Consider the following 21434-nt stretch of genomic DNA (forward strand, 5'->3'; position numbering starts at 1 on the left):
GATACGGGTTTATCCGTGACAAAACAGGCCAGAAGGTTTATATTAATGTGTCCTCAATTCGCCATGGTCGGGCTCTACATGAAGGGGACTTAGTGTCCTACTATAAGGAGTACTGCCCCCGCTGGTATTATGCAGTGGCAGTGCTAGCGGAGCCCGAAGGAAGCGAACCCCCGTAAAGAGGACTTGAATGGACACCCTCAGTATTCCCAAAACTCCACGGCTGTGGGGTCCCTCACTACTGACCGCTAGAAGGTGGATTGAACTGTCAGGAGTTTGCAGCAGCGATGTGCAGGTTATAAGGACAGTTGCGTTTGAAAAAAAAAAATGTTTTGTTGTTGTTTATCTGATGCAACTATTTCTCTTTCTTTCTTCTTTCTATGTTCCTTGTATGGAAAGTATACGTAAATATGTTTGCCTGACAGAACGGGGATACGGAAAAGCGGAGGACTGTCCTGGTCCAAGGAAGGGGGGAGGACGAAAGGGGATCTGCAATGTTATGTTGTTATATGTTGGTTTTAAAATGAGCAAAAGAAAACGAAAAAAAAATATAAAAATGGGTACTTGTGCTATTATAAAGTTGTTTAATGTATAATATGCTAAGGTAAAATGCAACAGGTCCGGGTAAGGGAAGGTCTGCGGGACCAAAGGAAAGTGTGAGATCCGGTAGGGATCTAAGAGTTGAGGAGGTCTGGGAGACCGGGACGCCGACCATGACATGTAATTGAAAGAAGGGAAAATGAGTTGGAAGACGTGAGAGAGACAGCCGTCCTAGGTCAGGTCCCCAACACCACGGACACCCCTGAAGGAGGAAGGCGGGCTCTGGTAATGATCTGGAAGGTAAGAGACCTCGATCATGGCGTACCGAATAGCGGAAGGTGACAGTAGGGGAGAGTAAGGGAAGGTACACGTCATAGAGAGAAATGGGTGTACCTAGCCCAATTTGAAAGACGTCATGTGGCGTGCACGCTGGTGAGTAGCAGTAGGCTGCTCAGAGCATAGTGCTCCCAGTATGGTTCGGCCCCCCGCAGATGGCGGGTTTGGCCCAACAGCTGGTCCGACAACAGAGTGTAGGTGTAGCTTCAGAACGACGAAGGCAGGGATGACGATTGTCGAGGACGACAATGGACAAAGGAAGGGGGAGTGTAGGGAAGGTGACCTGACGGACAGACGGTCTAGTCAGAGTGAAGAAGGAAAGGTTTGCACAGTGTAGGTAGGTGTACAGTGGGGAAACAGCTAGGAAAGTGTAGTGGACGTGCAGTACCTTGGGTTGACCATTAGATGGCAGGGAGGAGTGTGAGCAAAGGACTTGACAACAGCTTAGGGCTTTAGAAACCGTTGGTCATGGGGGGCGGGGTTACAGTGACAGGGGACCGGGAGAGCTATAAATACTGAGGGAGGGTTCCAGAAGGTTCCAGTCCCCAGGGGGAGCTCCAGTGACAGGAGGACTGCGACAGTCTGTGCGCTGTGAGGAGAATCTAAACCAGGGGGACTGAGGAGAGAGAACGTCAGGGGGGTGATCCTGACAGGAAGAACCGCAGAAGGGACGAGGCACTGGGTGTGAGACACCGTATTTGACACGACGACTGATCAGTGGAAGCGCTGTTGGTTTACGGGCCTAAGGCGGCCACAGTGACGGCCCTGTCAGGAGCGTCGACGAGTGAGGAGGGGACGGTGTGTGCATACACGTCCCCAGTGTAACGTACGGTGTGTGAGAAGCGGCCCTGGAAACGGAGGGCCGTGAGTTGAAGCAAGTACAGTGTGCTTTTGAGGCCGTCAGGCAGACGGCGAGTGTGAATAAACTTGGACCTGTTGCACTCAGAATCTGCCTCCATCTTGTCTCTGTTTCGTCTCTGCGCGGTAAGAAGAGGGACCACCCCCCCAGCTCGGCCCACCGACTCTACATGTGGACCGTGAATCTGGAGCTGGGATTGCGGAATTCAATGGAGCTTTTGAATCTAATGTGCGTGCTCTGCTTGGTACACATTACACACAACAGACAGGACTTTGTGTTGCCTAGGTGGGGAGCCAGGGTATGGCAATGGAACAGCTCCTAGCCACAACTACCACCCTGGCCTCCTCAAGGGAACATGGTCTGATCATACCACATCTCCTGGACAGGGGAGGAAGGAAAAGAGAGTATATAGACATTACAGCATGGGATCAGAACTTCTGATTCTTTCTGTGAGGTAAAACATTTCTCTGCCTGTTTTTAAACCGCATTTCTGATGAAATCTCTCATGGACAATGGCTTCCATTATATACTATGCCTACATTTAAAAGGGCTGTATCACCAAGAAAATGCATTTTAATCAATAGATCTTCGAATAAAAATAACTTACACAATCGGATGTGGAATTTATTTATGTGAGGTAAAACATTTTTTTTCTGTGTTGTCAAATATTTCTCTGTTTGATTTTACACAAGCGGGAAAATGCTTTACCTCACATAAAGCAGCAGCTGTGATCCCGTGCTGTAATGTCTGTATCCTCTCTATTGCTTCCTCCCCTGCCCAGGAGATGTGGTATGATCAGACCATGTTCCTGTACGGTCAGACACAGCCATTACACAATACACAGCAGGGGCACATATATAAGATTATCTCAGCATAGAAACATTTTTCTTTCACATCCAATTGTGAAACTTATTTTTATTCCAAGATCTATTGACTAAAATGCACTTTGGACAGCTATTTTAATATTGAGGTGGCACTTTTGAAACCTCCCTTATGACATTTTACTTCCAATATTAATACTTTACAGATTCTATCGTGCCATTGACATACTATGCTAGGGCATTATCCTTTAGTCTCCAGGAAGTCACAAGCAAGTTTTCCATTTGCACTGGTTGGCCCCAACGTCCTTAGCGTGGATAGATCTGCACAAATGAGGGATGTTTCATTGTTGTAACACTGTTTTTGAGATATCTGATGCTTTGATGGTGTGGGAAGATATTGTACCACATCTAAATCCAGAAATGGGTTTACATACTCATAACTGATATTTGAAGGCTAACACTGTCAGCATTGTATAGGCCTGTGAGAAATATACTTGGTTCACAATATTGATGCACGCAGGTAAAAGAGGCAGAAGAGGAGATTTTGAAGGGCATTTCACAGAGCCTGACACCCATGTAAGGTTTATAAACAGGATCACAACAAGTTAACATGTTATTTCATGCAGATTACAATACATTTGCTATACTAAGGTGACACCCATAACCCCCTATGGTGAAAACAGAGGAGTGTTAGATGGTTGAGTGGTCTTAATTTCCAATACTACAAAGATAGGCTTTTTAATGGATTGTTATCTCCTAAGGCTCCCAATCCATTTACACATAGAAATTCATCACCCATCTGTTGTTTTCCCTGTCCCATTCATCTTAACATGATATCAGTAGACATGTGACTACAGCAAGATGTATCATTTGAGCTGCTTTGAGGTTATGAAGAAGTAGTTATAAACAATAATGCTTTAGTCTCAGAATGGATGTAGTCCATTGTCTACAGAAGGGTGAACAAAGGCATGTCTGCTGCATTGTTCCCGTATTGTGTTCCACGTTATACACATGGATATAGGCACAAGTATATCCCAAGTAATGACATTTTCTGAGCCGCATTAATATAATAGAGTTTTACTAGTCTTTTTAAATGTGTAAACTTTGTTTAATTGGCTACGCTAAGACTAGGGTCGCACGAGCATATAGTCTCTATTCCAAAAGAATCGGCCAATTAGGTAAATCACACTCTGATCAAACTAGGATCAGCGTAGTGTGATGTGATTCTCTTGGATGAGGAGCAGATGGAGAAAAAAAATTCTCCATATTCTCCATTTTGTCAGTCTGTGAAAATCGGACTGCAATTAGATGACATCTGAGTACAGTCCGATGTTTTCAATGGACTCATTGACTTGCATGGCCGAGTGTGATCAGAAAATTGGATCAAACTTGGGCATGCAAACACTCACCAGACCGGCTCTGCCTGAGGAAAGATCCAACATGTGCTTGGCCCCATAACATACCATTGGTCTGAGTGCCAGCGGATGTTTTGCCAGATTGCACTTTTACCAAAAAATACGGTCTTGTGCACAAGTACTTTAAAAAAAATACCATGAAAACCCTAGCATACGTATACTTGGTATGGCTAGGACAAATTTTGTATCTGTACATTGTTTAATGGAGAACAGTTGAACTTGAAACCAATCTTTAATTTCATTGTGAGGATATTTTAACCACAAGAATTTACTCATTATAACTATCTGGATTAGCCAAAATTAAGGCACATTTAAATTTTATAGGTATTCTGGGAAATCTGTCAACAATGTTGGCCGTTCCAAACTTATCCTACTGATAACAATAGATAGATGCAGTGGCATGTAAAAGTTAGGGCACCCCAGGTCAAAATTACTTATTGTGAACTGCAAGTTGAAGATGAAATGATTTCTAAAAGGCCTAAAGTTAAAGATGACACATTTCCTTTGTATTTTAGGCTATTGACCATAACATGTAAGGGATTAAATGACTGGAGTCACTGGAATCTGCCTGACTGCTTCAGTGGGGTGTCAGCTGTATAGTGTGGCATGTGGGCACCCCTGGTCAAAATTACTGTCATTGTGAACAGTTAGGCAAGTTGAAGATTAAGTGATCTCTAAAAGGGATAAAGTTAGAGATGACACATTTCCTTTGTATTTTAGCCCCCAAAATATATATACAGTATTTTCATCTTTTACATTTTAAAAATTACAGAAAGGAAAATTGGCTGATGCAACAGTTTGGGCTCCCTGCATGGTTACTACCTAGTAGCACCTCCTTTTGCAAATATCACAGCTTGTAAACGCTGACCAGGGGTGCCCAAACTTTTACATGCCACTGTAATATAGAAATCTGTTACAACATAACCATATTAATGTTCATAATAATAATAATAATCTTTATTTATATAGTGGCAACATATTCCGCAGCACTTTACAATTTACCAGTTTTAAACATAACAGTCAAAAGTAACAACTTTAGCAATAATACAATGATTACAGCAAAATAAGACGACCCTGCTCATGAGAACAGGTGTGTATTTACAGAGATGTATTTACAATTATGGTCCAGCTATCTTGAGGGAGTGAGGGATAGATGGGGATAGTGAATGGGCTACACATGCCACTTACATATAAAATGACTGATTAGGCAATGTGATAGGCTGCGCTGAACAAATGTGTTTTGAGGGAGTGCCTAAAACTGTGCAAGTTGTGGCTGGTCCTAATTTCTTGGGGTAGAGCATTCCAGAGGATGGGCAAAGCGCGGGAGAAGTCTTGGAGAAGAGAGTGGGAGGTGCGGATTAGTGCAGAGGTTAGTCGAAAGTTGTTTGCAGGGCGCAGCGGTGGGTTAGGCTGATAGACAGAAATAAGGGATTAGATGTAATGGGGTGCCGCACCATGGAGAGCTTTGTGGGTGAGAACAAGTACTTTGAATTGGATCCTATAATGAATGGGAAGCCAACGTAACGACTGGCGAAGAGCGGATGCGTCCGAGTACCGATTAGCCAAATGGATGACCCTGGCTGCAGCATTAAGGATGTACTGAAGAGGGGAAAGTCGAGTGATGGGGAGGCCAATTAATAGAGCTTTACAGAAGCCCAGGCAGGAGTGGATCAGGGCAACAGTGAGGGTTTTTGTTGTTTCCATAGTGAGAAAAGGGTGGATTCTAGAGATGTTCTTTAGGTGTAAGTGGCAAAAGCGGGCAAGAGATTGTATATGGGAGGTGAAGAAGAGATTGGTGTCAAACATAACACCCAGACAGCACGCCTGCTGCCGGGGTGTTATTAAGGTGCCACCCACGGAGAGGGAAATGTCAGATTTAGGGAGGTTGGTAGATGGCAGGAGTACAAGTTCAGTTTTAGAAAGGTTGAGTTTCAGATAGAGAGCGGACATGATGTTGGAGCCTGCGGACAGACAGTTACTGGCACTCTGTAGTACAGCGGGGGTAAGGTCAGGGGATGACATGTACAATTGTGTGTTATCAGCATAAAGATGGTACTGATAGCCAAATCTGCTGATGGTCTGTCCAATTGGAGCCTTGTAGAGAGAGAAGAGAAAGGGGCCAAGGACTGAAACCTGAGGTACCCCAACAGTGAGAGGAAGAGGAGATGAAGTGGAGCCAGCGAACAAAACACTGAAGGAGCGGTCAGAAAGATAGGAAGAGGAGAGAGCAGTGTCCTTAATGCCTAGTGACTGCAGCCTAGAGAGTAGAAGATGGTGGTCAACAGTGTCGAAAGCTGCAGAAAGGTCGAGAAGAATGAGCAGAGAGTGGTCACCATTACATTTTGCTGTCAGAAGGTCATTGGTCACTTTGATGAGTGCAGTTTCTGTCGAATGTAGGGGGTGGAAACCGGACTGTGATGGGTCTAGGGGGGAGTGAGTGGAGAGGTAATGGGAAAGGCGGGAGCAAACCAGTCGCTCCATGAGTTTAGAGATGAAGGGGAGATTGGAGACTGGTCTGTAGTTGTTTGTGCAGGATGGGTCGAGAGCAGGATTCTTTAATAATGGAGTAATGATAGAGTGTTTGAAGGAGGAGGGGAAAATGCCCGAGGAGAGGAAAAGATTAAGGATTGTAGTTAGGTGAGCTGTGACGACTGGAGGAGATGTGAGGGAATGGGGTGAGTAGTGCATGTAGTCAGACGAGAAGAAGAGAGGAGCCCGGAGACTTCTTCTTCTGTGATGGGATCAAATGTGGAGTGAGCCAGGGGAAATGCAGGGAGGGATGGGAGTCATTGCACTTGGTGGCTGGGAGCGGATTTCCTGACGGATATAATCTATTTTCTCTATAAAGTGGGAGGTCAGGTCATCGGCACAAATGTCTGTGATAGGGGCTTGTGCTTTCGGCCTGAGGAGTGAGTGATAGGTATCAAAAAGTTTCTTGGGGTTGTTGGATAGTGAGGAGAACAGGGTGGTGAAGTAGGTCTGTTTTGCAAGGTGAAGGGCAGAATTAAAGGTTCTTAACTTGTATTTGAAGTGGATGAAGTCTTCTGGTGTGCGAATTTTCCTCTATAAGGGTTCAGCACTCCTAGAGCATCGCTGGAGAAGTCGAGTTTGTGATGTGAGCTAGGGCTGTTTTACTCTGAGCTTGGAGGTTTTGCGGGTGAGGGGAGCTACTTGGTCAAGGGTGCTTCTAAAAGTGTCGCTGTAGTGATGTACAGCCAGATCAGGACAGGAAAGAGAGGAGATTGGGGACAATGATGAGTGTAGGGAGTCTGCAAGTGTATGAGGGTTAATGGCTTGTAGATTTCTGAATGTGTGGTAGGTAGGAGTGTGCTGGGGTGGGTGAGGATTTGTGATTGTGAAGGAGAGAATTTTGTGGTCAGAGAGGGGAAGCCATGCATTATCTAGGTAGGAGATTGAACAGAGCCAGACAAAGATCAGGTAAAGGGTGTTACCGTCTTTGTGTGTCTCGGAGGTTGAGAGCTGTGAGAGACCGAGAGAAGTGGTTAGTGATAGAAGCTGGGATGCAGCTGTGGAAGTGGGGCTGTTAATGGGGATGTTGAAGTCTCCCAGGATAAGGGTTGGTAGTTCTGAGGACATGAAGTGCTGCAGCCAGGTTAGGAAGTGGTCAAGGAATTGGGTGGGTGAGCCTGGGGGGCCGGTATATGACTGTTACTCTGAGGGGGAGGGGACAGAAGAGCCTGATAGTGTGGACCTCAAAAGAAGAGAATGAGAGTGATGGAGCTGGGGGATGACCTGGAAAGTGCATTGTGGGGACAGGAGTATGCCGACTCCACCACCAAGTCTGTTTGTGGGTCTCGGGGAATGGGAGAATTGTAAGCAACCATGGGGAGATGGCAGCAGGGGAGACAGTGTCAGAATCCTGAATCCAGGTTTCAGTGAGGGCCAACAGATTAAGAGAGTTGTTCAGAAAGTAGTCATGCAGGAAAGGAAGCTTGTTACATACACACCACGGATTCCAGAGGGCACAATTAAAAGAAGGAGATGAGGGAGTGCAAGTAATATTAATAAGGTTATTAAGGTTTTGATATCAGGTAGAGTAGGAGTTGAGGGATGGTGGACCAGGGTTGGGGGAGATGCCCCCGAAAACAGTAGGAGTAGGAAGATAAAGAGCAAGTAGCTATTGGAATTGTAAGAAGTTTTTTTGTAGTGGCATAACTGAGGAAAAGAACATTTAATATGTCTCATGATGGAAACTGTCTGCTGTGTATATCTTAAAGCAGGGTTCCCCAACTCCAGTCCTCAAGGCCCACCAACAGACCATGTTTTCAGGATTTCCTTAGTATTGCCCAGGTGATAATTGCATCACCTGTGCAATACAAAGGAAATCCTGAAAACATGATCTGTTGGTGGGCCTTGAGGACTGGAGTTGGGGAACCCTGCCTTAAAGAATGGGAGGTTATCAATATGTTCTGGAGGTTTAGTTATTAGACCTTCACATGAAGCTATAGGGCTTATAAGTACCTTTCTCAATATGAACCTGATGTAATTACTAAAGTGATGACTAAAGAAAAAGTCAATCAAGGAAAAATGGGTATGCCAGGAAACAGTGACTATTCATCCATCTAGCAATAAACCCTTCCCAAGGCTTGTGAGTGACTTTACCATGTGATCTAGGCAAACATTAGAGCCATCACCAGAAGCAATGGGAATATATTACTGCTGAGAGATTATTTCCATCTGTCCTTCATGGCCTTGATGAGAGCAACTTATGCTAGGTCCCAGCAAGGAAAAATATTTGAAACCGTTGGCTATTGTGGGTTACAAATAAAAAAAAGAGACTAACTAGGAAAAACCCCAAAGTTTTTTAGATATAAAGGATAAAAATTAACTTTTAATACATTAAATTAAAAGACAAAAGACAACCACAATTACCGTGCACATATACCAGGCTGGCAAGTACGGAATTTAGGGTTTCTATCGTAGAGTGGACTTAGCGAGCACGTTATATGTGCACGCTGATTGTGGTTGTCTTTTGTCTTTTAATTAGAAGTATTAAAAGTTAATTTTTATCCTTTAACTCTAAAAAAAACTTTGGGGTTTTTCCTAGTTAGTCTCTTTTTTTAGGTCCCAGCAAGCCAGAGTTTTAGAATAACAAAACTAGCGCATTTTTTTGCTTGCGGAAATCCCATAGAAATGATTGGCAGTTACGGAAACAATGTAAGGCTGGTTTCACATTAGCGTTTGTGAGCGCAGCGTTTCATCCGTATAGATCCGCATGCGTCGTGTGTACCTATCTTTAACATGGTGTACGCAGGAGCATGCGTTTGCATCAGTTCGCGTGCGTCTCTGTATGCATGCGTCGTTTTTCGGTGTGCGGTGGGGTCCGGCGAATGCAACATTTTGCATTTTCGGAAGCGGCAAAAATTAGTCAAATATGCGCAGTCATGCGCATGCGGATGAGTGCGGCAAGCAAAAAGCATTACTGTCTATGGGAACGAATGTGTACGCAAGTACATGCGTACGCATGCGTTCTATACGCATGCGTTCTTCAAAATGTAAATAGAAATTCCAAGAGACATACCCATTTTTGTCTGATGTCATATCAAACGCATGCACATAAACAATGCAAACACACGCAAAAATGCATGCAAACGCAGCGTTTTTGCGTCATGCGTAAGATGATGCAGATAAAAATGCTGCGCTTGCATGCGGATGCGGATGATACGCTGTGGACTCAAACGCTAATGTGAACTTAGCCTAAGGGTATGTGCACACGGTGCAGATTCTGGTGCAGTTCTGGAGCAGATTTGGCCCTGCAGAACTGCAAGTGATGTACAGTTCCATTTAAGGCTATATAAAACGAAAACCGCTGTGCACATGCTGCAGATTTTTCCGCGCAGATTTGGTGCAGATTTAAAACTGCAGCATGTCACTTCTTTTGTGCAGTTCTGCTGCAGTTTTCCACCTGCTCCATTATAGAAATCTGCAGGTGAAAACTGCAGGGGAAATCCGCACAAAAACTGCACTAAATCTGCACTAAAAGTGCAGGTAAAACGCCGGTCATTTTACCTGCAGATTTAGAAAAATCTGCGTGGAAAATACCACAGCAGAATCCGCACCATGTGCACATAGCCTAACATGGTGAGCTACACTGTTTTCACAACTTGGGAGTTACAACTACAGAGTAGTTCACTTTGTTACACTTTTTACATAAACTCCATTCACGTTTGTGGGAGTTACACAGGCAGCATAGTGCAGTTGTGAGCGACTGTTTTATTAGCCCCATTTTTTGGAAGTATCTAATAATCACAACCCAAGAATTATTATATAGTAAGTGCTTCACACAAATGGAATATCAGAGCCTGGGTAGTCCACTCAGACAGCCACAGCTCCTTTCAATATAGGGAAAGAACGTTGGCATTTCTTAGCGGAAGCAGCTGGTACTGTCATGTGTAGAGTGAATGCGGCAGATGGATTGTGCAGGAAATTAGTGTGCTAAAGCTTCAGCCAATATCTGCAGAACACTGACTGACTGCATAAAGGGGGCATGGTTTGCACAACTGCTTATAAGATAACTAGATTACGGCCCGATGCTATCGCATCGGGAGGATGTGATAGCATCACACCTCTTGCCATGTTAACCCTCAACACACACACTCCTCTCACCTTTCACCATCTCCACTCACTCTTTCACTCCACATACGACCCCTTCTCTCACTCCGTCTCTCATACTCACGCCGTCATCGCCGCTGCTCCACAATCCCCGACATCTTCTTCCGCCGGCGCCATCCTGGATTCAGACGTCGTCCACGCCGGCGACATGTTCTTGCGGCGACGCCATTTTGAGTATCGTGAAATCCCGCGATAATCAAGATGGCGTCGCCGGAAGAACATGTCGCCGGCGTGGGTGACGTCGGGATCCAAAATGGCGTCGGCGAAATCTCGCGAGTTTTTGCCGACGCCATTTTGGATCCCGACGTCGTCTTCGCCGGCGACATGTTCTTGCGGCGACGCCATCTTGAGTATCGCGGGATTTCGCCGATCCAAAATAGCGTCGCCGCAGGAACATGTCGCTGGCGTGGATGCAGTCGGGATCCAAAATGGCGTCGGCGAAATCTCGTGAGCTTTCGCCGACGCCATTTTGGATCCCGACGTCCTCCACGCCGGCGACATGTTCTTGCGGCGACGCCATCTTGACTATCGCGGGATTTCGCCGATCCAAAATGGCGTCGCCGCAAGAACATGTCACCGGCGTGGAGGACGTCGGGATCCAGGATGGCGCCGGCGGAAGAAGATGTCGGGGATCGTGGATCAGCGGCGATGACGGCGTGAGTATGAGAGACGGAGTGAGAGAAAGGGTCGTATGTGGAGTGAAAGAGTGAGTGGACGTGAGTGGAGATGGTGAAAGGTGAGAGGAGTGTGTGTGTTGAGGAGGAGTGGTGTGTTGAGGGTTAACATGGAAAGAGGTGTGCGGTGACGTCACCGGTTACAACTGGACGGAAGTTGTTACAACCGGAAGCTGCTTAGGGCATTTATTATTATAGATGAACCATCTAAATGGAGAGAGCATCTAGTAAATTAAATGTTTTTTCCTGTTTCAGAAAATCACTCTCCTTCAGCTCCACTTTGTTTTAAGAATGAAAAAATAGCCTTGCTCACCATCATGAAGGCACGTTGACAGCACTGCAGCCAATAACTAAGTGCAGGAGCCCTGAGAGAGTGCACAGCACAAGCCTCTCGATGCCGCCGAGCTCAGTTATTGGCTGCAGCACTGTTGATGTGATGTCAGTGTGGCGCCCCCAGGAGTACGGTCCCCACAGTGACATTACCTCCCTCCTAGGGAGTGTGATGTCATGCTTGAAAGCAATGTAGGAACTCTCTATCAGGTAGTTCCAGCACACAGCACAGTTCCTACTTCAGGCCAGCAGAGGGAGCTCTGAACCTAACTGCTGAGGAGCTGCTCTCTGTGGTCATGAGGAAGAAAGTTAGTTAGTTGGTGCAGTGAGAGGGAGGAATGTGGACATGTGGAGATGAACTGGGGACTAGAGCTAGGGCAGAGCTCGTCCCCAAGCTGAAGCGCAAAGGCCGGACCCCGGAGTCCGAGGCTGTGTGGATACTAAAGGTCCCGCAGCAGAAACCGGGGGAACAAGAGGCTGTAAATGCTCTGTTCGCAACTGAGATTTGATGACACAGCAGCAACGTTTGTGAGCTAGAGAGAGAGAGAGGGCTACAGCTGCCTGTCATATGAGAGGAGTTCTAAGTAAGAGCAAGCAAGAGGAAATTCATAACTACAAGTACTTCAGAATAGCGCTAGTAAAGGAGACCTCACAACCCATCTGCATAGAGAGATTCCCAAATTGCTTATAGGCTAATCAACTCCTGTACCATCTGTACCATCACCTTCTCAGCACTGCTACATCCTTGCTTCGCACTACATCCTCCTCCACCTCTCAACATCTTTCTCAACTGCCCTGGGACTACAGCTCTGCCTGTGGAGAGCTATTACACCTCTGCTGCATCCCACCATCTGTCCCAGAGGATCTACACTGCAGCGCTGGTCCCCCTTCTGACCAGATACCACAGGTGGCGTCATGAACTATCTACATATAAACTTTATTCAGCATCAATCATCTTATTTTACATGGACACTCAGGGCCAAGGACCGGGTTACTGCCACCGCGACTCATCCCTTTAAGACACTGGCCTGGTACCGAGTAAGTGAACCCCAATTGCCCTGGGGGTGCTCCATCAGCGCTGCAGATAACAACTGGCCGTGCAAGCAGTGACAGCAATGAACCTGGGGTGGGTGAGTAAAACCATTTTTAGATTTTTTTCATATTGATTTAATTTTTTTACCTGATTGACCGGTGACACAAACATTCAGATTGGTCATAAGCGCCATATCCTGGGTACCCAGATGTACTGTGCGGAACCGTATAGCATTTCTGTCAGTGCTGGCAAGACCATAGCGCTGGCACCTAGCCAAGAGTATCGGTACTGGAACACGGCATGGTAAGCTTGTGACAAACTTGATCAAAGTAATCACATTATCAATTACAGTTCTGCAAAGAAATACACGGCTTAATATGTGGACATAACATGGACATAACATAGACAGAGAATATAATATACATTGAAATCTTTTGGAGACTACCCTCAAAAATGCATAGTCCTAAAGTGGAGTGCTCCTCATAAAGAAGATGCCCACAAGTCTGGATAAAGGGGCGGCATGCAGTACACAAATACACCACTAAATGTATACAGTATACAGCACACAAATATACCGTAGGTATCCTACCTTGTAACCGCACTATGAAAATATCAATTAATTTTTACTTAGTGCCTTGGTATTGATAACATTATAGGTTGTTCATTTAAAATGTTTAAAGATTCCTATTAGAATTGTGGCTATTCGCATAACAGGTTATGTGTGCCTATGATATATGTGTGGAATAAAAATCCCGGCCTTTTTGTATTAAAATAATAAATTGCATGGGCAAGGCAACACGAGAGAATGCATTGAATAATGTGATATGGAAGGCTTGGCTCTTCTTGTTTGGCGTGTAACGCTGGCAAGTATGAATAATATATAATATACTTAGTTGCACACATGAACACACATTAGGCTTCATTTAGCTCAGCGGAATATCACATGGACCAAGCGCATTTTACTGTATCTGTTCTCCTTTAGCCAGAGGGAGTCATTTATCAGCAGTGACATGATAGTAGGTTCGGAAGGCAAACAGCTTTATTGCTGAGTGAGATTAAGCCAGACTGCAGTAATTAGGGACCAAGATAAGGAAATTATAGCAGCGTCTAATAAAATAAATCTTAATGCCTAGTGGACAAAGGGGATCAAATGCTGAGATACTTCACAAGCTCTTAATGCACCGAGTGCTTTACAGTGCGATCTCGCTTGTAGAGATATGCATGAAATCGTGATCTGGTTGCAGAAAATCTGAGCGAAATATTGCCAAGAGAAAAACGCAGCTTTTGGTTGTGATTTGGAAACATAGACAGAATGTACCTTCCTGAGCGGTTAATCAAAAAGACTTTATGGTGCAGATCAGAGTTCATGTATCTATAATCCGGATAATGATTACTTTTTTAGCCCTATTATGATACAGATACATTCACTTATTATACGGACGCGTGCCGTACGTGTGCAAACGGAGAGCGCAGGCACCCATTATAGCCAACAAGCCAGTGCAAACGGAGAGCGCAGGCACCCATTATAGCCAACAAGCCAGTGCAAACGGAGAGCGCAGGCACCCATTATAGCCAACAAGCCAGTGCAAACGGAGAGCGCAGGCACCCATTATAGCCAACAAGCCAGTGCAAACGGAGAGCGCAGGCACCCATTATAGCCAACGATCCAGTGCAAACGGAGAGCGCAGGCACCCATTATAGCCAACAAGCCAGTGCAAACGGAGAGCGCAGGCACCCATTATAGCCAACGAGCCAGTGCAAACGGAGAGCGCAGGCACCCATTATAGCCAACGAGCCAGTGCAAACGGAGAGCGCAGGCACCCATTATAGCCAACGAGCCAGTGCAAACGGAGAGCGCAGGCACCCATTATAGCCAACGAGCCAGTGCAAACGGAGAGCGCAGGCACCCATTATAGCCAATGAGCCAGTGCAAACAGAGAGCGCAGGCACCTATTATAGCCAACGAGCCAGTGCAAACGGAGAGCACAGGCACCCATTATAGCCAACGAGCCAGTGCAAACGGAGAGTGCAGGCACCCACTATAGCCAACGAGCCAGTGCAAACGGAGAGCGCAGGCACCCATTATAGCCAACGAGCCAGTGCAAACGGAGAGCACAGACACCCATTATAGCCAACGAGCCAGTGCAAACGGAGAGCGCAGGCACCCATTATAGCCAACAAGCCAGTGCAAACGGAGAGCGCAGGCACCCATTATAGCCAACAATCCAGTGCAAACGGAGAGCGCAGGCACCCATTATAGCCAACGAGCCAGTGCAAACGGAGAGTGCAGGCACCCATTATAGCCAACGAGCCAGTGCAAATGGAGAGCGCAGGCACCCATTATAGCCAACGAGCCAGTGCAAACGGAGAGCGCAGGCACCCATTATAGCCAACGAGCCAGTGCAAACGGAGAGCGCAGGCACCCATTATAGCCAACGAGCCAGTGCAAATGGAGAGCGCAGGCACCCATTATAGCCAACGAGCCAGTGCAAACGGAGAGCGCAGGCACCCATTATAGCCAACGAGCCAGTGCAAACGGAGAGCGCAGGCACCCATTATAGCCAACGAGCCAGTGCAAACGGAGAGTGCAGGCACCCACTATAGCCAACAAGCCAGTGCAAATGGAGAGCGCAGGCACCCATTATAGCCAACGAGCCAGTGCAAACGGAGAGCGCAGGCACCCATTATAGCCAACGAGCCAGTGCAAACGGAGAGCGCAGACACCCTATATAGCCAACGAGCCAGTGCAAACGGAGAGCGCAGGCACCCATTATAGCCAACGAGCCAGTGCAAACGGAGAGAGCAGGCACCCATTATAGCCAACGAGCCAGTGCAAACGGAGAGCGCAGGCACCCATTATAGCCAACGAGCCAGTGCAAATGGCCAATGTTCCACAAGGGCCATTGGTCTGCATGGAAAAAATTGCAGCATGCACTACTTTAATCCAGCTGGCTTCGTGGACGGGCATACGTCAATCTGCAGACATGACTGGCCGGAGTTTTAGTACAGACGTCGGAACCTGGTTTTAAACTGTCTATAATCATTACATATATGGTAGCAAGTAGTCAGCTAAGGCCAATGGAAATCTGTTCCACAGGGATATCAACATATTTGAAGGACTTATAAAGAGTTTATAATAATCTGTTTATTTTCTATAAACTGTGCCATAACTTACTAGAGAAAGACTAGTTTGATGAATGCCAAACAATACCTTCAAATGGAAATGTAGGATCAAAAAATGACTGTTTTTTTTGTTAAATGTATTTTTTTTATTTTTTCCATTTTTTCCATATCACAAGTATTAAAGCAATTTAGAAATCTTGCAATTTTCACACTGGCCACTGGGGCAACTTTAAACTCATATTTCCTGTTCTTTACAGAAGACTTCTCAGCAGTCTCATTATCATCACAGGCAGGATTACAGTACACTGACAGGTAGCACCCTAATATACAATTTATAACACATGATCCATCTTTCGTAATTGGCTATGTCACAGCTCCCCCTACTCCCTCTCTCTTCACAATGATATTTGCACACACTCATTAAATACATTGGGTACATTTTTTGAAAGAACAGATAGTATAAGTGTCAAAGGTGTCTGTCAGTGGCTCTCATGGAGAACAATGGAGCACTCCGCCGAGCGTGAGCTCCTACGCATAGGGGTCAGGAGAGCCAAACGATTGTTTGTCTGTCAACTATCTAATGTATATAAGGGCCGTTATTCTCATTGATTTCAGTAAAGAGATGTATCTGCACATCTTTACAATTTTGTGTTCAGGAGTTTCAACAATGAGATCTTCTGACATGATTAAATAAAAAAAAATACAAAAATACAAAAAATCACAACTCTGTGATTCCATCTAAAGCCACCTTCTTGCTTTAGTAAAACTGTTGTACCCAGAGTCATAGGAAAACAAACCTTGATCATTTTTGACCATTGCATATCTAATTTCTGGTAGAATGTATGTGAATAAATAAGAAAGAATAGAACTTCGCCAACTCAGAGTCAAATTGGTTAAAACGCACGTTATTAGCAAAAGAAAAAAAAATTACACAAAACATGAAAATGACAGTTAAAGTGAGAAAGTAGGTAGAGAGTAGGCATATGTGTAATTGAACGTTACATAGGACTATTAGTGTGACGCACACAATTACTGTCACTCATGCAATTGTGCTATGTGAACTGGGTGCTGTTATTTCACACACCACCACTTTAAAGAATGCAAAAAAAAAATAAGTTATGGTATATGTTGCTGCAGGAATCCATTTTTGCATGTTGTGTGGTATAATTTCTCACAAATAATTCTTGGATGAGTAATTTGTTGGCAATTTGGAGGCAGTAGAAAAGGTGCTTATTAAATTAATCAATCTCCTTGTGTTCTATCGGAATACTATAGTATGCGTACGTTGTTAGAAGATACATACAGTATAATATATACTACTATCGTAACAAATCCTTGACCGCTCAGTTACAGCATGCATGCAACTATAATTCAGCCAAAAACTACACAAGGGTATGCTGTATAGTCATCAATGACATTTCTTCCAGATCATGAAAATGGGTCATCATTTTATCTGGAAATTATATGCACCCACTAAACATTTGGAAAGTCAGATTCATAAAAACTTAAGCCTTGATCAAATGTCATTCCATTCCTGCCAACTCAGGATTTAATCAGTGACAATTTCACGAAAGTGACTGACCTGGTTTGAAACGACTCAACAGTAGGTCGGTTACCATACAGTACAACAAACAAGGGAACACCAGGGACACAATTACAATGGTAGGCCCTGTCGGTAGGGAACGGGGAAAATGGACACCTCCTGCACTCTCCTGAGGAAGTGCCATGATCTACTAACGTCCCTATACAGGTTTTTTGAACCTGTCGCCGAGCAGGATACCTAATCCCTCACTTGCCCTGCACTTATCCCTAAGTAGGGAATTGGTAAGTAAAGACACTGGTCTCACCGCTACACTAATATAACACAATGGGAAGGTATGACAGACAGGGTAAAGGAAAACAACACTTAGCTCTCTGCTGCAAGGCACTGCACAGCAGGAAAGAAACACCAGATACACTGGACTCAGCTGAGGAACAACTGCTCCCAGCTAGCTCATCCTCCCAGCACGGTCGCTGCAGAATGAACTCTAACACCGACGGTCAGCTGATGCATCAGTTGACCTTTTGAAGGATGTGAGAGTGGTCACCACTCACATCAGGTAAACCAGCTGAAATGCCGTTACACCAGCAAACCAGCGGGAGAAAAACCGCATTAACCCCCCGATGGCCTGAAAGAAAAACGTTTATATGTGAGTATCCAGGATCTGCCACAGATTCAAAAATGGATCATGACAGACATTTTCTAACTTTTTCCATCAGATGGGATTCATTCCCAAGTGTCTTTCCATTATTAATTTAACAGGGCAACAACAACCTATATTAGCAATAAAAAACACAGAATAACATCTTTATAACCAAAGGATATATGCTTGATGAGAGTTAATACAGCATTTCACAATTAGAATGTAATATATGGCAGTGGTATTTATCTTAAAGGGAAAAGGGACCATTTTCTGCCACCTATTGGCACTTTTTATGATATGAAGGAGTGTAAAAGATGCTGGATGGCAAATATCTGCAGAAAAGGTAATCTGTCATTTTTCTGATTGCTTGGTTGATGTTGCTGTAGTGATTCATACCAAAAGACAGAATCCAATAAATGGAAATCTAAACCATGCCACATATCATGGCAGAGAGCAATGGCCAATATTTCTTTTGTAAGTTATAACAGTTTCATCCAAAACAACAATCACCAACTGAAATGGCCATCTGAAACCTATACTGTATAGCCTTAAGGGGCTATCAGGGACTTTTTTGTTTTTGCAATATGCCTGAGAGCTAACAGGCAGGTTGTGCCCAGCAATGACATCTGCCAGCTTTAAGGTAGCGCTTAGTATTCATGCTGGGGACATTCACTTGGCAGCAGATTAACCGGGTCCGGCACAGGGTTTTTCACATAAAACATCCATACGGTTTATTGTTAGACGGCATGAACCATGGAAGCATGAAGGAAAAAGTAACAGTCTGATATCAAACAGAAGAATATTCATGATAGAGCTCTGCTCTGTTAGACCTGTGGTCACACCGCTCTACCAGCACGCAGGCTCTCGCCTAAACACAGTTAGTTCACCCTGTCCGGGGTTACCTCTTAGTTACTCATTCAGGATATCCGTTCCCTCCTGGTTGACTGTCCTACACACACTGGCCAGTATACACAGGCCTCACCAGGTCCGCAGCCTCAGCATGTGCTCTTCAGGAAGACAGCACACCTTCCAACATCTAGGCCTTCCGGGACCTTCCACATGGCCCAATCAGATCCATGCACTCTCTCTTCATGTGACCAGACCTCAGGCACATTATATGGTCCATAACCACACCCACAGGTGAGTCATGGATCACATGGTTCATGACCTCATTGCAGGTCCTATTTCCCACAGCCACACACACACACACATGCACAGGTTTTACTATGGGCGTTCAGACACATGCCCCTGGGTGGGTTTGTAGGTGACTGGTCCCACCCATCTCACCAAGTCACCTGGAAGCTTTCCCTAATACACAGTAACAAACCCTCAGCAGTAGATCTGCTGATTAATACATGTTCCAGCTTCCATCACAAGGCACCCATCCCTGTGATACATATCGGTCATTTACAAACCTGCCGCTCATCATTTCCCCATCACAATAATGGAAACTCCTGTATGCATGTCCTGGGAAGCACATACAGCACCCCCTAGCTGTCACAGGGGTCACTGCACCACACAGCACAGAGCAATCGTAGACTGCTGCTTCCGAATATTCATCAGTTTCTGCCTATGTCATATCAACAGAGCAGCAGCTGCTTCTCTTATTCTCTGCTCTGTTGATGGGGCATAACTTCTGATGTCATGACGATTGAGAGGCGGCTCTCTGCTGCCTAAATGCAGGAAGCTGGCTGTCAATCAGCATGACATCAGCAGTCATGCCCCATCGAAAGGGCACACCGGAAGAAGAGCTGCTTTGTTGACATGTAACAGCTAAATCATCAGCAGGAGAGTTCGGCAACCACTCTGAGATGGCGCCCTGTAAAACAGGCTGGCAGTTAGCAGCCTGTTAGATTTTGGACCCTAGTAAAGAAGAAAAGTCCTAAATCACCTCTTTAAGTCAAGGTAAAGACCAATGGAGATTTTACACCAGATCTTGAAAGGAGGAGTTTGTGCATTAAAACTCTGCATTACTTCTGATTTAAAAAAGTAAAAAATGAAACATCCCCAAAATTGATTTCAAATCATAGAATCCTTTGGTTGCATTTTGTTGCTGTTAAAGTTGATTGTACGGTTTAAGGGAAGGTTGCCTTTTCCCATGGGTGGGTGTGTAATACCTATGCTCTTTAAAAGACTGTTTACTTTGAACAATTCCTTTTAGTTATTACGGTCCATTCACAAAAATTCCCATTCTTTGAAACCCTAGTGATCAAATGTAATCTGCAAAATCAAGTAAAAAGTGTTTAGCTCTCCTTCAGCAACAACATAGTAGGAATAAGACAGTAAACAGTTGAAATCAACATTTTGTGGCCAATCTCTACTCTGATGGGTGAGAGTCCTGAATGAAAGATCCCGTCTACTTACTTAATTCCCCAAAAATGTATTTGAAAATGTTTGCTTTTTTTTATATCAGACAATTCTTTAAAAAAATTGCTAACCCTCTCAAATCAGAATGGTGTATACAATAATAGAGAACATGTTATTCTATATTAACAATGTGATATTGTGTTCTCTAAAACGGTCTTGCACAATCTAGCTGACGTTAAGACATGTGATTATAGAATTCTGTTTTTGTACAGATTGCAGATTAGGTCCCATATTGAGTTTTGGGTCAGTGAGTTGTGGAGAAAACTTTGTGTTATAATGCATCCTTAACACCATCATCTAATTATAGCAAAACATATATTCTGGCCATCTGACCCTGTGTTTTTGTAGACTGATATCATTCGAAGGCTAAGCAAACTTTTGTCACCTTGAAAAACAAAAAAAACAACAAATCATTAAAATGCAAATACTCCTTGTTTTTCAAGAGTAAAAAAAAATTATGTCAAGAGAGTTTAGGTGATTGCTGGAAAAATTCAAAAAAAAAATTCAGAAAATAACTTAATAGCACTTCACGGAGAAAGGAAAAGTGTTATATGAGTGAGCTGTGAAAGAGAAGAAGAAAAGCACAATGCTGGACCTTTCACACACACCTTCAAACAAGACGCTCCTTAACAATGAAATGATGATTTGCTGAAATTAAAATGCTATTATGGAGAAATTAGGGCTTCAATATTTTTAGCAGGTTTAATAGCCCATACAGCTTAAGGGACATCAGATAATAGATAATTACATTTCATCTTCAAGCGAATGAGTTGTTTTCTTACGGAAAATACTTTTCTTTCTTCCGCAGAGGTTAAAGCATAATCATCATTAGTAGACGCTGTAGGACTAAGGTGCCTGCATCAGCTTGGGGAATTTGCATTAGCATATAAATAGCCTTCGGAAGCTGTCTGATTCTTGCTATTTTACGTTTCATTGTGGCATCAGAATGCTCTTAGCGAAAAGCTTTCCTGGAGAAGAAGAGCCCTGTAATATGTACTAAGAATCTCGACTTTGTTGTAGAAGATTGTCCTGCAATATTTTATTTTTTTTCCCTTCTCTGGTATTGTACTCATTCAATAGCCTAATTACAAGCACCAGGGCACAAGCTGATACAATCACAACT

This window comes from Dendrobates tinctorius, unplaced genomic scaffold, assembly GCF_039654945.1.
Source record: "Dendrobates tinctorius isolate UK_male_01 unplaced genomic scaffold, ASM3965494v1 ptg000007l, whole genome shotgun sequence".
Taxonomy (NCBI): domain Eukaryota; kingdom Metazoa; phylum Chordata; class Amphibia; order Anura; family Dendrobatidae; genus Dendrobates; species Dendrobates tinctorius.